Source organism: Chelonoidis abingdonii, chromosome 2, assembly GCF_003597395.2.
Source record: "Chelonoidis abingdonii isolate Lonesome George chromosome 2, CheloAbing_2.0, whole genome shotgun sequence".
Lineage (NCBI taxonomy): Eukaryota > Metazoa > Chordata > Testudines > Testudinidae > Chelonoidis > Chelonoidis abingdonii.
The window spans coordinates 160080456-160087427 of NC_133770.1; positions in this window are offsets into that span (position 1 = coordinate 160080456).

A 6972-nucleotide genomic window follows, 5' to 3' on the forward strand; every position below is an offset into this window, starting at 1 on the left:
GTAATTAATATATATTATATAAAAACTCCAAATGGGCAGAATCAGGCAAAAAAAGAGTTTACCTTCCAGATACTCCAGTTTGTTACACCAGTTTTACTCAGTGTAACTCCATTGAAAAAAACATAGTGGCATGAATTTGCAGTAAGAGTGGAGAATCTGGCCCTAGACTTTTCATTTGAAATAAAAAGAAATGAATGCAACCTACTAGTACCAGCTGCTTATTCACCAAGGTACTGAATAAATAGCTTTGTCTGTATGCATCAATCCATGGCAGTTAGCCAAACCAGCTCAGTTTCTCCCCACACACATTCTGAAAAAAACATAAGTGCCTATTATAACAAATGGTTTTATTTTCTTGAAAACAAAATAAAATATTTTAAAAATAAAGTGAACTGCCATGTGTTGGCTTGGAGTTAATTAGTGCAAGTAACTTCCCCCTATGCTCAGAAAAGAACAATCAAAACCAGCCCATGGTGGGTTTCTTTTGCCTTGCTAAATCAGGGCTTTTGTTAGCAGTAATGTAGTTAAGTACAAGCCTCTCTAAATACATGATTAGTCCCTCTGACTTCACCTTAAACCCTATTTTGTGGTCTTTAATGAGGTTCTAGTAGTGTGTAAGGCTATGTAGGACCTGTGGCCAGAGTTGACTTTCATGCTAGCTGAGTTAAGCAAACGTATTCTCTCTCTTCTGCATTTGCCTGTCAGATCCAATCCTACTCCACTTGGATCAGGCCTCTATATCTGATTGGGAGTGTAAAGCATCTATGTTACTTAGGAGTCTAGAGGTAGATTTTTTTTCAAAGGCCCAAGTGCCTTAGGTACCTAGGGCCAGACTTTTAAGGCTGTTTAGATGATTAAAGATCCAGATAAGTGTTTCTGTGAAGACTTTGAAAAGCATCCAGGTGCCTAAGGGAGTTATGTGCCTCAGAACTTTTGAAAGTCCTACTAGGTACCTATTTGCATCTTTAAGCACTAATACCTTTAAAAAATTGTCTACTCCCCTTGACTTCCAACGGGACTTAGGAGCCTAAGTGACTACTGAAAATGGTACCCCATGTGTCTCAGAGCATGGAATTAAGTTCTCATGGTTTCTGTGTGTCAGATTAGTATGTGTAGGCTTAGAGATTTGTGCACTTTATTATAGATAACCTTTTATTTGTCTCTAAATAGTTTTGCATCTAAAATTTAGGGTGCCTCAGATCTATTGATGGCTTGTTTGGAAAGAAGTACTTTGATTCTGCTGCAATTCATTCATTCATTCATTCAATTCTTCTAGGGAAGAATTGGTTATGCCTTTTCAATGGGTTTGTTTGTTGGCTTTTGCCTAACTATCTCATTTCCCTGTGATAATGAGAGAGCTCTCAGGTATATTCCATGCTTGAGGAATGACATATATTGAGAACATAATTTATAAAAGCCTCATGTCTATAGCTTAAGTGTGTGTGTGTGTGTGTGTGTGTGACAAATTCATATCCTGTATAGATTCACTGCCGCAGGGTGGGGGGGAGGAGAACACTGTCAGCTTTTAGTGACTTACAAGGTCAGGTGGTAAACAGTCATCTGCTGAACTAGCTGAAATCAAAGCAACACAGAGTTCTCCTTCATGAATGGGAAGCAAAGTGACACCTTGGAGAAAGTAACATAGTGTTTGTGTAATCAGGGCTTATATTTTTCCAAATATAGGATAGATTGTCTAATGTGTTCTAAACACTAGTGGCAACTTAAAAGATTGCTGTCAAAATAGAAATTATGAGCTTGATTCCCCTCTCATTTACACTGGAGTAAATCCAATGAAATATCAGATTCTTTTATGAAAAAAGCTTACTGTAGTGCGTAGAAATTAGGTTGTATCCCTTTAAATAGCTTGTCTTCTAGAACATAGATGGTGAGGCCCACTGTAATATGCCAAACCCTGCTAAAACAGCAGTGTAGGTGTAGCCTTGCATGTGCATTGTTAAACAGTTATTTAAAAACCAACTGTAGCCTTGTGACTTCCTCATTCTTATTGTTGTACAGAGAACAAAGACATGACACTTATTTAATAGCACAGCATATTAAAATAGATTTATTGACAGTTGACCATGTATCAAATTTTTCTCCTTGTTTAGGTTTTATAGTTCACTCAGTCCTTGGCAATAGAAATAACTTAGCAAGAATCTCATTTCTTTCTAGCCAGTTTCATTTTTGTAGATCTTGAATGGTAGCACAATACTACTACATTGGTGTAAATGGCACAGCCAGAGAATGTATTCCAGTGACCCATTCAAAAGTCTCAAAAATTGCTTCATTGATAGTGGGCTGCATGCTGGTTTGCAAGGGTGAAACTCACCCCTGTGCAGAGGGGTCACACAACTTAAGGACTGAAAACAAGACTTTCAGACTCAGAATGGAATTGGACTGGTGCACAGGACTTTTATCTTCTGCACATGGATGAATTGCATCTGAAGGGAGTACAATATAGCTCATTAAATTTTTTTTTACACTGAGTCAGATTTCCTTAGTTTTTAAAAACCATTAAATAGTGTCTGCATTTTGATTGTACTATAAAGTTTTCCATGTAGCTTTCTTCCTTTTGCCTTTCTTCCTACTCTCACAAGCAGATAAGATGATCTCTAAAGGTTTCTCCTACAAAATGCAGTTAGTCATTTTTATATGCAATCAAGCTGTCATAGCAAAATAGCTACACAATACCATGGAAAACTTATTTCTTTCCTGGTGGTTAAATGTCTGGTGTATTGCAAGTCCTAAAATATGTGCCTACTGTATATCTTGGTTTGCAGTTTGCTTTAACTAGAGCTGAGATCCAAGGTATGATTTGTTAGATCTGAAATTGAACTTCCTCTAAAGCAGGGCACTGGAGCATGGAGCAGCCCCGGAGCAGTGGAGCTGCAGGTTTTTGCCTGGAGATGTAGCACAGCTCCAAAGTTCAGGGTGTGACTGTGGCTAAGACTGTCTTTGTGGCTAGGAAAGAGATTAGATCTCCCCATGTTGGCTGAGAAGTTTAGATCTAAATCTGGGCTCTTTCAAAGTTTGTGTGGTTTGAGATCTGGGGCTTTGTTTTGGGGTAATATGTACATTTTAAAGGCTCGTTTTTCCTCCTATCTAATTCAATGAATGTCTTGCCTTTGACTTCAGGGCTTCATGGGGAGCAGAATCTTTCAGGTCCTGCAAAATAAAAAAAACACATGAGAAGACCCCTACACTGACACTGAATCATGTTAATTTCAATGAAGCTATGCAGGGGAACAATTCTGCCAGCAGAGAACCCCTTATGAGATCAGGGCCTAATTGACTAACACTATTTCTGTGGCAGGAAGATGGAGAGGTTCATTTATGGTTCCTAACAAGGAGCTTACACAGACTCTTCAGTTGCCAAAGTACAGCATGCACCACTGGGTGAAATCAGTATTGAAATCATTGATTTCACCAGGGCTGGAATTTCACTTACTGTATATTAAAGAAATTTGGGCTCAATCCAATGAAAAGACTGCCCTTGACTTCATGAGGAACTCAGCCAGATCTATAAAATACACACCACCATATTTTTCGAAGTGCTTCAGCTTGAGATAACTAGGGTCAGTTTTTCAGTGGCGCCTGACCACCTACAATGCCAACTAAAGTCTATATAAGACCTCGGCATCTTTATATGATGTTCCTAGAACGGTGGTTCTCAACTGGGGTATATGTACCCTTGGGACACTCAAAGGTCTACCAGGGGGTTCTCAACTCATTTAATCAGCATTTTTCATACTGGGGTTTGCAGCTCCTGGGAGGCGGTCCACAGGACAGGTTTGGGGCATGGGGGTGGGTTTGCAAGTGAAGGGCTGGCATTAGGCTTCAGACAAGGCTCAGAAGTGAAAAACGTGGAAGTACAATATTTATATTCCCATGGTAAAAATGAGTCAGCTTTTTTCAGTAAAGACCAATGACATGCTACACCAATACAAATCCAGTTTTAAACTGATTATCAGAGTGACCGCAAAGGGGTTGTATCAGTTTAACTAGTCTCTAAACCATTACAACTTCTGCATGTAGACAAAGCCTAAGAACTGCATCTTTCCTTATTGGGTGGGTGCACCCTATATTCTAAAGTGATATTATGATATGATGTATTTAATGCAAAATAAGTCATGGTATTGGAAAGGTTGATTTTTTTTTATTTATTTTTTTTTAAATTCTGATTATCCTATCTATATGCATGTATCATCTTGTATCTAAAGTCAGGAATATTGTCCCTGCATCTGTATTACAAATGTGTTTACACCTAGGGAATGCCCACTAGGCAAAAGACTGTCAGTCTTGATGGCTGGCTGGTAAGGTCCCATTCAGGCTAAAGGAACATAAGTAAAAAAAACTTCTTCTAAGGCCTATTGTTATCTCCCACCTGAGGATGCTACAAATGACCTCTGAGCAATGGCTGCTGTGGCACTACAGGGGCATGTAACCAGGTCACCTGGTACTAGATTCTATCTTGGAATACCAGTGTATGGGGGGGTGTTTCCTCTCTGCACTAACCAGTGTGGGAACCAAGCTATGAGACCAAGGGTTCCTGCCATACACGAAAGCTATTTAAGGCAGGGGAGTGACGACATCGTGGTTCTTCAGACTTCATGCCCAAAGAGACTCTTGGAAACACCTGAGGAATGGGCCCACTAAACCTAGTGTTGCGAGTTCAATCCCTGAGGGGGCCATTCAGGGATCTGGGGCAAAGAAATAGTTGGGGATTGCTCCTGCTTTGAGCAGGGGGTTGGACTAGATGACCTCCTGAGGTCCCTTCCAATCCTAATCTTTTGTGATTCCAACTTGGGAGAAGTACTAGACCCAGGCTAAAGGGATGTTTAGCCTGTGAAAGGGATGCCTGGGGTTTTAAGTTGTAAGCAAGTGTAGCTGGCCCCTTAAGAATCTCTGCAGCCTGCATGAATCAATTAGAATGAGAATTTGCTACTTATATCCCATCTCTTTAGTACATCAAACTTAGCTTGTGTGGTTTGTTAGGTAATCTGCTTTGATCTGTGTGCTATCCCTTATCACTTAAAATCTGTCTTTTTGTAGTTACTTATTTTTGCTTTGTCTAAGATCAGTGTGTGTGGGTCCTAACTTGAGGCAGAAAGCTGTTGCCTATCCTTCTCCACATTGACGTTGGGGGGGCAAATTTAATGAGCTTACACTGTACAGTTCTCTATGCAGCACAAGACAGTATAATTTTGGGTTTACCCTCTGGGGGAAGGTGTGCACTTGAGTAGCTGGGCAGTTCCTTAGCTGTAGCCTCACCATGCAGAGCTGATCACACTTCTGTACATACTGCAGCTGATTGTGTCCCTACCTGTATGTGCGCTGGAGCCTGGGAGAGAGCTTGGCAGGCTGGTCACAGTAGTACAGTGTAAAGGGAGCCCAAGCTGGTGGGTCAGGGGGCTCAGTGGTACCCCAGTTCCAGGTTGCTCCCTAGAGGGAACCCATCACAGTGGGTTTATTGCAGCAAAGGCAGCCAGGAGAAGACTGTAGGTAGGGATGGATCTCTCTTGTTCTAGTGGAGGAAGCCAGGGTGGTGAGGAAGTGTCTTTTCTCTTTCTGGCAGTGAGTCAGGATATACAATAGTTAAGGTTCACACAAGAGGCCTCTGTCTTTTGATTTAACTGAATAGCCTGCATCTGCACTCAGACTGACAGTCCTGGAAAACAAAGTCGCTGAAGCACTGCTCCCCCTCGCCACTGCCAATGGAATAGGCTAGGGTATGGGCAGTCAGGGCACAAGAGTCTCCCACTATTGTGCCAGTTTTCCCTCAGCTCTGCTACTGGCATGGGACCAGGAAGGTCAGTCTCCATGACTGAGTCTTTGGCCTCTCCGCTAAGACCGCCAACAAGGCTGCCAATTAGTGTGCTAGCTTTTGTGAAGATGACATTGCTCCATTCAGAACTGGAGCAAGGCCACAAACTCATTTAGCACAAAGACCTGCAGGTGGTCTGGATGATCTGTCACTGGACTCGGGCTGGGTTCGAACCAATGAACATAAGAATGGCCATGCTGGGTTGGACCAAAGGTCCATCTAGTCCAGTATCCTGTCTACTGACAGTGGCCAATGCCAGGTGCCTCAGAAAGAGCGAACCTAACAGGTAATGATCAAGTGATCTCCCTCTCCATCCATCCATCTCCACCCTCTGAGAAACAGGCTAAGGACACCATTCCTTGCCCATCTTGCTAATAGCCATTAACGGACTTAACCACCATGAATTTATCTAGTTCTTTTTTAAACCCTGTTATAGTCCTAGCCTTCACAACCTCCTCAGGCAAGGAGTTCCACAGGTTGACTGTGTGCTTGTGAAGAACTTCCTTTTATTTGTGTTAAACCTGCTGCCCATTAATTTCATTTGGTGGCTCCTAGTTCTTATATTATGGGAACAAGTAAATAACTTTTCCTTATTTACTTTCTTCACACCACACATGATTTTATATACCTCTATCATATCCTCCCTTAGTCTCTTTTCCAAGCTGAAAAGTCCTAGCCTCTTTAATCTCTCTTCATATGGGACCCATTCAAAACCCCTAATCATCTTTGTTGCCCTTTTCTGAACTTTTTCTAATGACCTAGACAGACAGGGCTGGACTCTGAAGAGGCACAGCACTGAAGGTTCAGTGCAGGAATGTTGCGTGGTTTGTTTTGTTTGGTGGGTGAACTATATGCACATTAATGTCACTCTCTTTCTGGGCCTAGGCCTCCCAAGTATGTCAGAGTGGTCTTAGGGGATGGGCTATCCCAGGTTCTCAAACTTGAGTTGGGACCCCAAAGTGGGTTGCAACCCCATTTGCACTGGGGTCACCAGGGATAGAATTGCTGAGTCCCAGGGCCAAAGCTGAAGCCCAAGGGCTAAAGCCCTGGGTGGTAGGGCTCAGGGCTCCATGTGTCAACTGCCCCTCTCCCCCTGGGGTCATGTAGTAACTTTAGTTGTCAGAAGGAGGTTTTGGTGCAGTGAAGTT